The 14,541-nt window shown below is 38.0% G+C and overlaps 2 long non-coding RNA genes across 3 annotated transcripts in view; one reads left to right on the top strand and one right to left on the bottom strand.

The window, feature by feature from the left end:
* The window catches only part of LOC120379769, a 34,047-nt gene that overhangs the window by 3,902 nt on the left and 15,604 nt on the right, over window positions 1–14,541 (bottom strand). The window lies entirely within an intron of this gene.
* The window catches only part of LOC120379768, a 137,889-nt gene that overhangs the window by 120,007 nt on the left and 3,341 nt on the right, over window positions 1–14,541 (top strand). For both annotated transcript variants that reach the window (XR_005587576.1, XR_005587575.1), the window contains 2 exons: window positions 5,434–5,583; window positions 12,752–12,924. This is a non-coding gene — a long non-coding RNA (uncharacterized LOC120379768). The remainder of the gene's footprint in view (window positions 1–5,433; window positions 5,584–12,751; window positions 12,925–14,541) is intronic.

The following is a 14,541-nucleotide window of genomic DNA, read 5'->3' as shown; positions in this document are numbered from 1 at the left end:
TTCTATGCTCTATAAATCTTGTATAAATTGGCATAGTCAAAATAGACCACTTTTCATTAAGTATTGATGCAAACAAAGAGCCAAATCCGGCAGTTTTCAAAGAGAGTTAAGGGCTACAGGTCAGATTTTAAAGGTTTTTCATCGATTCATAGCTTCCAAGGCCAAACGGGACAATTGTGATCATCTAGTCTGACCTGCTGTATAACACAGGCCATAGAACTTCTCCAGAATAATTCCTAGAGCATATTTTAAAAAAATAGCCAATCTTGGTTGAAAAACTGTCAGTGATTGAGAATCCACTCTGACTGTTGGTAAATTAAGAACATAAGAACGGACGTACTGGGTCAAACAAATGGTCATCTAGCCTAATACTCTGTCTTTTGACAGAGGCCAGTGCCAGATGGAATGAACAGAACAGTATAATAATCTAGTGATCCATTTCCTATTGTCCAGTCAGAAATTTAGGGACACCCAGAGCATAGGATTGCATCCCTGATGATTTTGGCTAACAACCATTGATGGACCTATCTTCCATGAATGTATCTAATTCTTTTTTTAACCCAGTTATATTTTTGGCCTTCACAACATCCCCTGGCAATGAGTTCCAGAGGTTGTGCATTCTGTGAAGAAATTATTTTAAATTTGCTGCCTATTAATTTTACTAGGTCACCCCTGCTTCTTGTGTGACATGAAGGGATGAATAACACTTCCCTATTCACTTTCTCCATCCCATTCATCATCGTATAGACCTCTAGAATATCCCCTCTCTTTTCTAAGACAAGCAGTCCCTGTCTTTTTAATGTCTCCCCACATGGAAGCTGTTGTATATCCCTATCATTTTTGTTGCCTTTCTCTGTACCTTTTTCCAATTCGAATATCTTTTTTGAGATGGAGTAATCAGAACTGCACTCAGAATTCAAGGTGTGGGAGTCCCATGGATTTATATAGTGGCATTATATTTTTGGTCTTACTAGCTATCCCTCTCCTAATGGTTCCTAACATTGTTAGCTTTTTTGGCTGCCACTGCACATTGAGCAGTTGTTTTCAGAGAACTATTCATGATGACTCCAAGATCTTTCTTGAGTGGCAACAGTCCCATCATTTTGTATGTATAGTTGGGATTATGTTTTCCAATGTGTATTATTTTGCACTTATTAACATTGAATTTCATCTGCCATTGTATTATCCAGTCACCCCATTTTGTGAAGTCCCTTTCTAACTCTTCACAGTCAGCTCTGGACTTCACCAACTTGAGTAATTTTGTATCAGCTGCATATTTTGCCATCTCACTGTTCATCTCTATTTCCAGATCATTTATGAATATGTTGAACAGCACAGGTCCCACTACAGATCTTTGGGGAACTCTGCTGTTGACCTCTCTCCATTGTGAAAACTGACCATTTCTTCCTACCCTTTGATTCTTATCTTTTTACCAGTTAATGATCCATGAGAGGACCTTACTTCTTGTCCTATAACTGCTTACTTTGCTTAAGAGCCTTTGGTGTGGGACCTTGTCTAAAGCTTTTCTGAAAGTCCAAGTAAACTGGATCACCCTTGCCCACATGCTTGTTCACATCCTCAAAGAATTCTAGTAGCTTGGTGAGACATGATTTCCTTTTACAAAAGCTGTATTAACTCTTCCCAAATGTGTTTATGTATCTGACAATTCTTTACCACAGTTTCAATCAATTTGCCTGGTACTGAAGTTAGACTTGTAATTGCTAGGATTGCCTCTGATTAAGTCTTTTTTAAAAATTGGAATTACAGTAGCTGTCTTCCAGTTATCTGGTACAGAGGCTGATTTATGCAACAGGTAACATACCATAGTTAGTAGCTCTGAAATTTCATATTTGAGTTCCTTCAGAACTCTTAAATGAGTACCATCTGGTGCTGGTGACCTATTACTGTTTATCAGTTTGTTTTAAAACCTCCTCTACTGACACTTCAGTCTGGGACAGTTCCTCAGTCACCTAAAAAGAATGGCTCAGGTGTGGGAATCTCCCTCATATTCTCCTGCAGTGAAGACTGATGCAAAGAATTCACTTAGCTTCTCCTCAATGGCCTTGTCTTCCCTGAGTGCTTCTTTAGCACCTTGGTCATCCAGTGGCCCCCTGATTGGCTGACAGCCTTTCTACGTCTGAGGTACTTAAAAAAATTGATGTTAGTTTTTGAGTCTTACTAGTTGGTCTTCAAATTCTTTTTTGGCCTGCCTAATTATACTTTTACGCTTGGCTTGTCAGAGTTTATGCTCCTTTCTGTTTTCCTCAGCAGGATTTGACTTCCAATTTTTAAAAGATGCCTTTTTGCCTCTAGCTGACTCTTTTATTCTGCTGTTTAGCCATGGCGGCAGTTTTTTGGTCCTCTTACTGTTTTTTGTTGTTGTTCTGATTTGGGATATACATTTAGTTTGAACCTCTATAATGGTGTTTTTAAATAGTTTCCATGCAGCTTGCAGACATTTTATTCTTGTGACCTTTCCTTTTAATTTCCATTTAACTGGCTTCCTCATTTTTGCATAGTTTCCCTTTTTGAAGTTAAAAGCTACCGTGGTGGGTTTCTTTGGTGTTTTTCCCCCTACAAGGATGTTAAATTTAATTACACTATGGAGTCTATTTCCGAGCAGTCTGGTATATTCTCCTCTTGGACCAGATCCTGTGTTCCACTTATGACTAAATCAAGAATTGCCTTGTGGGTTCTAGGACTAGTTGGTCCAAGAAGCAGTCATTAATGGTGTCTAGAAATTTTTTCTCTGAATCTTGTCCTGAGGTGTCATATACCCAGTCAATATGGGGATAGTTGAAATCCCACATTATTACTGGGTTTTCTGTTTTTGTAGTCGCTCTAATCTCCCTGAGTATTTCACCATCACCATTGTGGTCAGGTGGTCGGTAGTATATTCCCACTACTATATTCCTATTATTCAAGGTGATTCATTTAAGATTTTTACTATATTTGACTATGTACTTGAAGAACAATTCAATGGTTAATTACTCTCACTGTTAAAAATGTACTGCCTGCATCTGTAGGTACCTAAACGCCTTCAAAAGCCTGACCCCAGAAGATTTGGTCCAAAAATAATACTTCAGTATTGTGCCTAAGGAATAACACTGGTATCGGATCTATTAGCAAAGCAGAAGAAATAGCTCTGTACAGCATTTACATCAGTAAAACAAATCATACTATGCCACAACATTTTCCCATTAGTAATTGAATGGATATCTTATCTCACCCAGCCATTAGGATATGTTAAAAGTTCATTGGATTTATGGATGAGAAATCACCAACTACCTTTCAAACACTGTACAAAATTATCAAACATGATCTAATGTCACAGAACAACAGATTCATTGGGGTATTTAAGTGTGTGCCTAGTTTAAGCATATGAATAGTGCCACTGAATTAAAAATATAAACAAATAATATGAATATCCTGAGTGAGAAATGAAATTGGCAAGATTTTTTTCCTTTCTCTCATAGGCCAGATTTTCAAGAGCTCAGCTCCTGGTTAGGCACCTAAGTCAGTGCCAGACTTTCAAAAAAGCTCAGCAACCACCATGCTGATTTTCTTTTGAAAATCTGGCATTGTGTGTTTTGATTTTGCTGTTAAAAATGTTTAAAAAATGGATAATTTCAATAGAGTTGATACTTCAAAAAAACATAGAAATTGGATAAATCCAATTACATTACAGTGAAAACATTTTTAAGATGGGTCATTAGTGTTGCAAACTTTCTAATGGCACCATGGTAAACTTGACAGAATGAAAAGGTCTGTGATGAAGGCAAAGCATAGAGACATTTTATCTGAAAGCCCCTTTGGAGCGCCTTAGAATTTGTTTTGGAATGTATGGTAGTGTAGAGAAAATTGGCTCATGTATGCCACAATTACAAGGTGCAAGTCACTCAGAGCTGCACCCTACAGCATATGGCAGAATTGGGCCCATTCACTCTGTACTAAAGAACATATAGCAGCTTTTATGTTGATAGCAAATTTCATACTTAAGCTGTACAGGGTGTAAGATCGTGTTCTGTGCTGCTGACTGTTATTTATTCAAGACAATTGTAATTCCACTTGAAACAATAACAGAGCAGGAGCCTGGAGGGCACATTCTCACAAACACCAGCACTACAATATTTTACTAATTCCTAAAGATCTGTTTCCTTCTTTGTCCGTTGCACTGTAAGAAGGAACTGCGGGGGGAGGAGAGGGAGGAAGGCTCCATGCTACCTCCAGATGTTCAAAATGTGTTAGTACCCAATTACTGCTACTGCACACACAAATTGGGAAATTGTTCAGGCAAATGCATGCCCACTTCTGCTTATTCACAAGACAGTCAGAGTATGTGCACTGATAGTGCAAACTCGTCCACACTACCCTATTCCACTTCATGAGTCTCCCCCAACTGTTTGCTCGAGTGATCACACCTAAAAGTGAAAGGGTATTTCCATCACTGGACACCTTTGAAACCTTAGCCTCTTTGCTAGCAAGGCTGCCAGTTGTGAGTGTGCTGGTTTTGGAGGACAGATATCTGTCTACTGAAAAATGGACTTAGGCCAACAACTCACGTCACAATCAGCATGTTTTCAAAAAAGACCCCAAAAAAGCAGTTCAGATTTGTAAATGTACTGTGAATGCAACAGGAGCAGTTGTAATTCAAGACTTACTTATGCAACACTGCTATTGAAGCCAATGAGAGATGTCAAAAAAGTAAATATATGTTGCCTGGTATCTAGAAACTATGCTGATTTGCACTAAGGTACATGGACCAACAGTCTTGAGTTAGGACTGAAAGCTTTTGCTGATCATGTTTAACAAAATCTGCCATGGTTCCCCCCTTGGCCGCATAAATGAGTTTCCAAATTGTTGGAATATAATTGCCTCCTGCTTTTCTTACATGAAAGCCGGTAGCAGCAGGGAGCTTCTACAATTCTGTGAGTATTCATACAATTTGAAATGCAATAAAGAAAATATTTGTTGGTGGCATCAGTTTTGAAGCTGTGGATAGTAGGACATAGAGGTGTGATCAGCAATAAAATTCTATATTGATGAGAAAGTTAAATATGAAGTAGTTTAAGTAGCTATTTCATTAATACTTTATCTTTTGCCAGTGACTGAACAGCTGCTAAGCACTGAATGCTGCAGAAAAAAGGATACACTTCTCTGGTACCCTTTTATTCCACATCTATCCATCCTACTTTTTGAGATCACTTTGTAACTAATCTTGAAAGATTTGATTGAACTTTTTCGGGGCAAATAAGGTTCTGTTATATTATATTATTATTATTATTACTCATATTATTATTAAAATAATCATATCGTATTTTTAAAAAAAAATAAATGTTAATTATTATTTTTCTCATTTTCATGCACTGCTGCACTTCCTGCTTCAAATATACCCGAAGTACTAAAAGTTCCTTGTTTTCTCCTCAACTGCAGGACCCATTCTCTAGGTTGTTGAGAGCTTCCTGTGAGCCTCTGAGCTTCAACTCCCATGAATATGGAGTCTGAGTCTGAGATGGCCTTGCAGGTCACTGGCACCTCACAAGATCAGGCCTACTAACAAGACATACCACAAGCATAAGGAAAGTACGTGATTCTGTTTCTTCAGACCAAATAGATTGACATAAGCTAGATGAGGTGCGTATAGGAATCTAAATGTGATGCTTGTTCCGGTTGGACTTCTGAAACTACCACAGGTTGGCTTTGTTACCTGCATCATTTCCAGGTGATGTGAGTAGTCTACGTTTAGCTATATGTTGTAAAGTATACGAATTTGTAGCAAAAATCATAAAAAGTCCTGTAAGTAAGTAGTTAGAGCTAAGTTTTCCAGGCCAGTGAAGGCATTTAGGGTTATGGCGCTTGGCTTGACAGAAGACTGGTCTTTTCAGTGGAAACACTAGCCTGCTCCCTTCCTGTACCAAAATTCCAACACGAATATAAAGTGAAGATTTTTTTATTCAGACATCCTTAATTGCTTTCAAATTTTGGCACTTCTGTTACTATCAGATTTCTAACATATCCCATGGTAACGATTAAAGCTAGGCAAATAACTCAAAATATTTTCCATGAATACTCCCTTGAATAAAACACTGAATTCCCTTCAGCAGTGTTCACACCCTTTTAGTATTTGCTTTCTGTGAATATTCGAGTGAGTGATTTATAGGCAGGAATATTCCCTGAAACAGCAAATTTTAAGAGAATATTACATAGTGTTTGTGGAAAGTAAATTTTGAACTCAATAATATGGGTCTCTTTGCCGGACACCATCCAGTCAGGGAACAGAAACATTACCATATGAGTTCACTTGGAGCTAATCAACTCACCTCGATATTCAATACTTAGTAGTCCAAAAAAAACCCTGCTTCTGAACAATATAAAGACCAAAAATTTGGGTCAGATTTACAAAGGCAATTAGGCACCTAAAGACGCAGATAGGTGCAAGTGACTCCTATTGACTTCAAGGAAGTTATGAAATCAGTGGACGTTAGGAACCGAACCTGCTTAGGCACTTCTGTAAATCCCACTAGGTGTCTATCTGCATCTGTAGGTGACTAAATACCTTTGTCAATCTGGCCCTTATGAAAGAAAATATTCTGAAAATGTCAAATACTGAATAAATTTGAGAAAATGATAAGCAACGCACAGCCAATTTGTGAAGAAAAAAAGAAGCTATCTCATTGACTAAATTGTTTGCTATAAATTATTCACTAAACCCTAGTAGTAAATGCAGCACATACTTCCTCCGCTTTTTCGAGGACTTCCTCTTCAAGACTTACTCTTCAACGTTCATTTTATTTTGGTTGATGAGCTGTTAAGGCCTAATGTTTCAAAAATGCACACACGTTGTGTGCCTAATTTGCATGTGCAATTACTGCCGCTGCACGCATAAATCAGGGAAGAGTGAACACAACTAGCAGTGGTCATTTCCATCTGCAGTTATCCAGTGTGACTGCTTAAAGATGAAAAGTGCATGCACAAATTAGGTATTCAATTACACTAATGAACACAATTTTTAAAATGTAGACTTAAATATTTGCTATTAAAGTTCTTGTTCAAGTCCCTAGGCAGTTCCGGTGTACCACAGGAAGAGTTGTATTGTTTCCTTTAAGCTCAAACGTATCCTCATGGCATCTTTGAAAAACTTCTTTTAACTGCTCTGTGAACGCAACCCTTTCCAGAAGCCAGAATGCAGTCATGTATTTTGGATGATCTTCAGCGAGAACACTGTCCCATTTATGCACCCACCCTACCATGTAAAAGATTTTTGGAAGGGATGGGTTGAAATAAACGGGAGATGAGCCAAAAAAGTCAGACTCAAGCCTGTAATCTAAATTCATACTTCTAAATAAAGATGGACTGAGTGTGTTCTTATTACCCAATTCTACCAACAGTTAGTTTTTCTTTATAATGAAGAGCTAGAGCACTTGCTTATGGTTACTTATGCTACACTTGTATGTCTGCAGCCTTTCACGCATTGCAGAATATCACAATGGGAGAGCTGTTTTACATGTAGCAAAATTAATAGCATGCAGTCTAAGGATAGAAAATGTGACTGAACATCATATGTGCATTTCCCAAGACCTGTAAAAGTTTGCGCTAAGCCCAGATAAAGAGATTTTAAGCATATTTTCAGTGACTACCATAGTTTCATGCTTTTTATTAATTAAATGCAAGATGTGTGAGCACTTTGTAATTTCCCCCATCCAGTTTGCTTATCTCATGCCACCCCTTTTTTCCCCTGCTAGTTAAATGAAGTCACATCTTTCTTTTATTAATCAGGCACTTTGTTTCACTGTTTCTTTAATTTCCTGTATTTTCCTACCACAGACTTAATTCACTTTATTTCTTATCCCAAGAATGATAACAGGGTTTCTATAAAAATGAGCATTCATGATCAAAGAGCAACTCTGTATCACAAACAAATTACAGCAACTGGGCATTCTTTTAAATAGCTTAACCTAATTAAGCTCAAACATTTTTGGCAAAAGCTTAAAAAAATTGGGAGTAATTGGAGCTCCATTCAAGTTCCTGACTTAGTGTATTTTAGTTTTATTTTGGGGGTTGTTTTGTTTTTCCCATTACTTTTAGAGGTTTGAATAAACAAACTATTTTGACAGTATTGCCTTCTTGGGAGAAAAAAATATTGTTGATACTGAAAACTCTGGCAACTTTTCCAAATTAAATGTAATTCAAACTGCTCATATGTGGGTTTGATTTTTAATCACTTTGGTGCACAGCTGCACATACAAAATGCAAACTGCACACCTACTTTGCATGTGCTAAAATCATGATCATATTCAGACATCAGGTAACTGTGCAGACAAATAACCATAATAAGGAATTTGTGCATTTGATTACCCAACATGTTAATGGAATGATGGTAAATGTATATGCACATTTGACATGCAAATGCACTCATTCTTCACACCAAACTTCTTTACAAATCAAGTCTTTTTAGTCTAGTAAATAAAATCAAATGCACTTTCTAACTGCACAGATTATCATTGCCATTAAAAGTCTCAAGTAGAATCACATTTTTAGTGAATGCTGAAGGATGTTAGACTGTAATACATCATGCCACTGCAGAGGAGACGCATGGAGGAGGTCTGCGGGGGTCACGTGCCACCCCAGATTTCTGCCTTCCATTTAGCACAGATCAGAAGCTGGTGGGCGCTGCCTGGCCAACTCAGGCCTCTGGCTCTCCGCTCTGTGGAAAAAGGCGCACTGGCTGGCTGCCCAAACCAGGCTGCTTCTGCATGGCCAGGCTTTCTCCAGGCAGGGCAGGCAGCTCAGCTCCAAACTGTGCCACTGACATGCACTTGCTTCTCCCCTGAAGGATCCTGGTGCTGACCACCGATACCCTCTGGAGTCAGCCCCTGCCTGCGGAGCTTGGCTGTCATGAGATGCTCCCTGAGGTGCTTGCTAACTGCTGCCCTGGCACTCCTGGCTCTGCTACTGCTCCTCAGCCCAGAGGCAATGCCATGGGGCAGTCACATGCCCCCCCCGAACATTTAAGTTGTGCCCCCCACCATCAAGAGTTATGCATCATCTCTGTACCATTGCCTGGTACTGGATGGAATATCAGAGCAGTTCAAGTGTGTGTCACAACATTGCTTCTGTGAAAAGAGATTCACATTAGTTTGAGTGGCGGTGGCCTATGTTTTTGGAACATGGAGACTTAGGAAGGGAACAAAGAAACAGAAGCAATTTAGGAGACCAGTTCTAATGAGACTTAAGCAAGGAACTCCCTTCGGCTCTTTGAAAATCCCACCGTGAAGTTCTGTCTCCAAAAGAAAAAATATTAAATCTTGGGTGGCCATAGTGCTTAAATATTTTTTTGAAGGACTCATAAGACCACAGCAGATTTCCATCTACCTGGTTACAAAAACTCCTGCTTAAAATACAATGCTGATCAATAGATGAAAAATATTGGCCTGGAACAAAGAACTATAAGCAGTGAGAAGGCATTTCACTTTTAGAAGAGCTCATCAACAAAGTCTGTCTGTTGTTTCTTCCTGAGTCCAACCCTAAGCAAGTTTACAACAGTATACAGCAGAACTTGGCCTTCTCATTGAAGTCAATGGTAAAGCCTCCAGTGACTTTAATGGTGCAGGATCAGTGCCCCTATGAAAGAAAATTATTTCTCTGTTGAAGAGTTAACTTATCTTTAGAACTCAGTTGGTAATTCTATTCTATTCAGGTTCTTGTACTGCCTTCACCACCACAGTATCTGAAAACCGTCCTGCAGTGCATTAAGCAACTATCATCTGTCTTGTGAGGTTTGTTCTTTCTTTGATCCTCTCTCTGGGGGTCAGGGGAGGAGAATTGTGTGTGGAGTATGGTGTTTTGTTTTGGTAGGGTTTTGTTTTGGCTGATTTTTAATTAATTCATTTATGGGAAATAAGTGATTCAATCAATTGTGATTCTTTCTCTGTCTATAGAATGTCTGCGAGCAGATAGTGATTTTTCTAAAGTTTATTTGTGTGTGTGTGTGTGTCTGTGACTTTCATTTAATCTATAGCTTTGTATTTGAATATTCAGACTCTAAAATCCAAGCTGAGTTGCTTACTTGTAATTGGTCACATAAGTCACATTGTATCCGTTTTGCTCACTGATTGGGTGAGCATATCTCTTGTAATCAATTTCTAGCATGAATGCTTATGGAAATAGAAAGCACATTTGAAATTCTTTTCTGTGAGTATTCATGCATAACAGCTTAATACTCACTGTGTTCAGTGAGTATTCATGCTTGTAAAAACTGACTGCACCAATGATTGCAGGAGATGAACACAAAGAGGCCACAAACATGGCCAGAGCAAATGTATATTTACATTTGAACAAATATTTTTGTTTGCATGGTTTGCCCATCTCTACTGATTTCATTTTTTAATAAAAAGCACGTTTTTAAACTAATACAATTTCTTTCATTAATTGGAAAATATTAGAAGAAACACTAAACCAAATTACCTGTAATTATATAACCTTCTGATTCTTACTGAGTTTAACAGATTAAATGTTCCATTTTTACAACTTTCAAGGTTAAGTGCTCATAATGGGGCATGCTGGTGAGTAAGTTATATAATCCACAGCAAGTGGCACTCAGTAAACTAAATGGAAGATAGTTATTAAAGTCTACAACATACAACTTTAATCTAATGCTTAAATTATAAGGGAGACACTTGGAAAGAGCTAAAGGCTGTTTGCAGGTTCAAAATGTTCATGTTGCTCTCAGTAGCGATCAAAGACTGGTTCTTCATGTCTCGGGCTGGTGTGAGGGCCAATTTAGAAGAATTGCAAAAATTCTGCTGTTATATCTCCAAGCTACAGAAACTCATAACTGGAATCTTTTATCTTTGAATAAGCAGTTATTTTTAGTATGTAGCTTTCAATCAGTATTACATCATTGCTTTCATAAGGGTTAAAGTCAGTGGACATCGAGACCATGAATACAGAAGCTAAGACAAATTCAACAAATATCTTTTCAGAAAGTCTTCAACTTGATGTAGTCAGGCTTTCATTGGTAAGTATCACTACTGAAAACCACAGCCACCTTTGCCATAAATTTGCTATCAAATGCTTCCTGTAAATTAGCTCCTGAATTTTCTGACTCCTGTACTTTTTTTTTTATTTGAGTTTTCCCCTATTCTATTGATGTTTTCTTGGTAAAATCTACCTTGAAAACTATACAGTACTTGTAAAGTTAGCTCCAAAACCTCTTTAGACCTGTGAGATAACCTACATCATTAGAAAAGGAGTTAATTTTTCAAAAGGCTGCCTATATTTGTTTTAAAATTGTAGTGACAGTCCTCTACCAAAACCACTACACCACCTTCGCACTGCTGTTTTTTCCCTGACAGTCCTTGAAATGACCTTGGTTTAATTACCTGCATCTCAATGAGTGAATCTACATAGAAAGTGAAGGTTAATTAATGAAGGATCGTTTCTTACTCTAAACCCATCAGGCACTGGCTGACAGCAAGTCTGGTCCATGCAGTATTATCCTATATCTCATTACAAATGGTCAGATTGATGTGTTAGCTTTAGTCTAAGGAGAAGAAAGAGGACAGTTTATTAATGATGAGCAGTGATGGGGCTGTTGTACAAAAGTTCCCAAATATGGTATTGGAGTCCATTATCACCAATGTTATTGAGTTTCAACTTTTTCCAGTGAATGGTTATTTTCAATAGTTTTATTTACCTCCTAAACTATTCTGGGTACAAAGTTGGCATCAAGTTTCTCAAACCAAAACTTATAACATTGTTAATTTAGTCGTGTGATAAATGACCAAAAGGCAAAATAATTAGAGATCCTCCAATTGTGTGACTTAATATAGCTCATTCAAGTCAATGGACTTAAATCTGTTTACAGCAGCTGAGATTCTGGCTCCAGAGGTTTATTCTGTTGACTTGTAGTCTTGGATCTCAAAATATATATTTGCACAAGATTCAAATAATTACACTGTAGAGCTCACCTGTGTTAACATTCAATGTGGTGTCCAGCAAACTAGACATGGCTGAACAGTCCCTCCCCTTACCACGTGCCTTCTCAAACATTCAAGAAAGCTATTTCACAGCTCAAAAAAGGCTTGAGCAGAAGAGCAATGAAGCAAACTGAGGAGGGTCTTACTGTCATTCTGTCATCCCCATAGGTAGATCACTGATTAAATAATAGTTGCATGTCATTTACAGCACTTTGAGCAATATGCTAGGGTGTCTGCCCTGCTAATCTACTATCACCGCTGTGCCTACAGCAAGGCAAACATCATTATTATGAAAGTTCAACTTTGTTCATTAAAGGTTATTGAAACACACCAACATGAACCTACTGAAGGTGACAATGAGATTAATCTCAGACATGGGCTATGGTTTATGACTTTGAGCATTACATTCATTATTGTAGAAGAATTATTGGTATCACTGGTATCAAAAAAACCTGGGGTTTGCAGAAGAGTCTGAATGTGAGTCCATAATGCATGTGGCTTTTCACACTGCTTAAATTTATTATTAAACTGTGAAGTGGTAGAAGTTCTATTGCTTGGGAATTGGCCAAGCACAAGAAAATATTCTGAATAGTAAGCATTGGTAAATGTGTGGACTAGATTTTTTTTTTGTATCTTTGAGGGCTATGATCCCATTATTCACTTGTTAAATAACAATTTCCTGAGTGACAATGTATTGAAAATGTTATTGGTGTGAGATAAGAACTGTGAAAGGCACCTAGGGCCAAAAATAAAATCCCATCAAATAACCACAGGAAGAAGACAGCTTCTTGAAACTAGTAGCTGAAAACAAAGGTGCAAACCTGTTTGGCTGACACATTCTTCTGAGGTCCCTAGAAGCCACACATATCTATGTTGGCAAGAAGGAGATCTGAAAGGCAGATACATTTCTCATTCCTATCCACTTGACTGGTACTGCAACTGTAAGGTAAGAGCTTCCTTCTTTTTGAAATAGTTTTTCAGAAAGTCAGTGACAAGTTGACTGTTGTCTGCATATCTTGGTGAGGAAGAATGAAATCAAGGTAGTGTCACCAGTGAGGCCAAAGGATACTAAGCTAAGGTGAAATTCACACATGTGGAAAGAAGGGACACAAGGCCCATGCACCACTTAAGTCCCAGGTAAGCCCTAAAAAATAAGACTTAAGTGCTGGATTTCTGCACAAGGGTGAAATTCATCTAGAGAGATTGGTCACATTCATTTTTTTTAAAAAAGTCTGTAGCGCCTCTAATTCAAAACCCACTGAAATCAACAGGAGCCTTTTGATCCGGCTCCTAATATTCACCGGGATATCACAATTAGTAGACCAAATAACATAAAAAATTCTCTTTATCAACATATCCTGATCAATGTCTAAAGGTCAAAACAGAATACTTTCACCCCATACAGATATCTATGAGTCTTCACTATAAGTCAATTGCCAATCCTTCCCTCACTGAGGTCAGTGTAAATCTTTTCCATGTATTGTAATGAGAGTTGGATTGGCTCCTGAGTGAACTAAGAGACTGATCCTTTTTCATGTTGGCGACCTCCTTATTCAAAGTCAAAAATGTTCACGACTCCCTTACAGTTATTATAAAAGTAAGATATTATTAATAACAATAATAAGCCTTTATAACTTATTTGTATGTGTATGTTTCAACTACATTTGACCTCACAAACTCCATATGCCCCAAAATTATTCTGGAAAATACATTGGTTTTAAGATTGTAATAACATTTTCAGTGCCTCACAAATGAGCCCCCCACGCCAATTCCCAAATTTTTTTGTGACCCCCATAGGCCATGAACCACTGGTTAAGAAGCACTGCTTTAGCTGAAGGAAGGGCTGGAAAAAAGTTAATCTTTTACACTTCTACCCCGATATAACACAACCCGATATAACATGAATTCGGATATAACACAGTAAAGCAGTGCTCCAGGGGAGGGGAGGGGAGGGGGGCTGCGCACTCCGGCGGATCCAAGCAAATTCGATATAACGCAGTTTCACCTATAACGCAGTAAGTTTTTGGCTCCAAGGACAGCAATATATCGGGGTAGAGATGTACTTTTCATCTCCTTTAAAGCTTCAGGTGAAAGAAGGTCGGACTGAGTTTAAGCGGTCACACTGAATGCTTTTTTTCATCCACTAGACAAATCTAGTTCTTTGCAAGCCTCCAAGTGTACATCCAAACCTTTCAGTGGTAATCTCACCCTCCTTTTCTTTGGGAGAAAATAGCTTGTGTGATCATGCACCTGTCTGCCTTTAAAGATGTGGTTTTTCTGTATGCAAAAATATTAGGAATTGTATCTGTTTTGGGGATGTGCCAGAATTTAACTCATTATGCTTTTCCATTTACGAGTACTAAGAAAAAATGAGATATACAAAGTTTTCTATAACCATGAAACCAAACTCATTTACCTTTTTGTAATTTTTATTAATCTACTACTAGAATTCATTTTTCATTTAATTCAGGTCTCTAATGGCTTAAAACTGTGTCTTTGGTCTTTACACGTTTGTGGTCCCAGTCTTGTCAAGCTTTTTCATCATCTTTATGTTCATTTATTT

This window comes from Mauremys reevesii, linkage group 13 (assembly GCF_016161935.1).
Source record: "Mauremys reevesii isolate NIE-2019 linkage group 13, ASM1616193v1, whole genome shotgun sequence".
Lineage (NCBI taxonomy): Eukaryota > Metazoa > Chordata > Testudines > Geoemydidae > Mauremys > Mauremys reevesii.
Note: the sequence above shows the minus strand (reverse complement) of the source record. Positions and strands in the feature narration are given on the sequence as shown.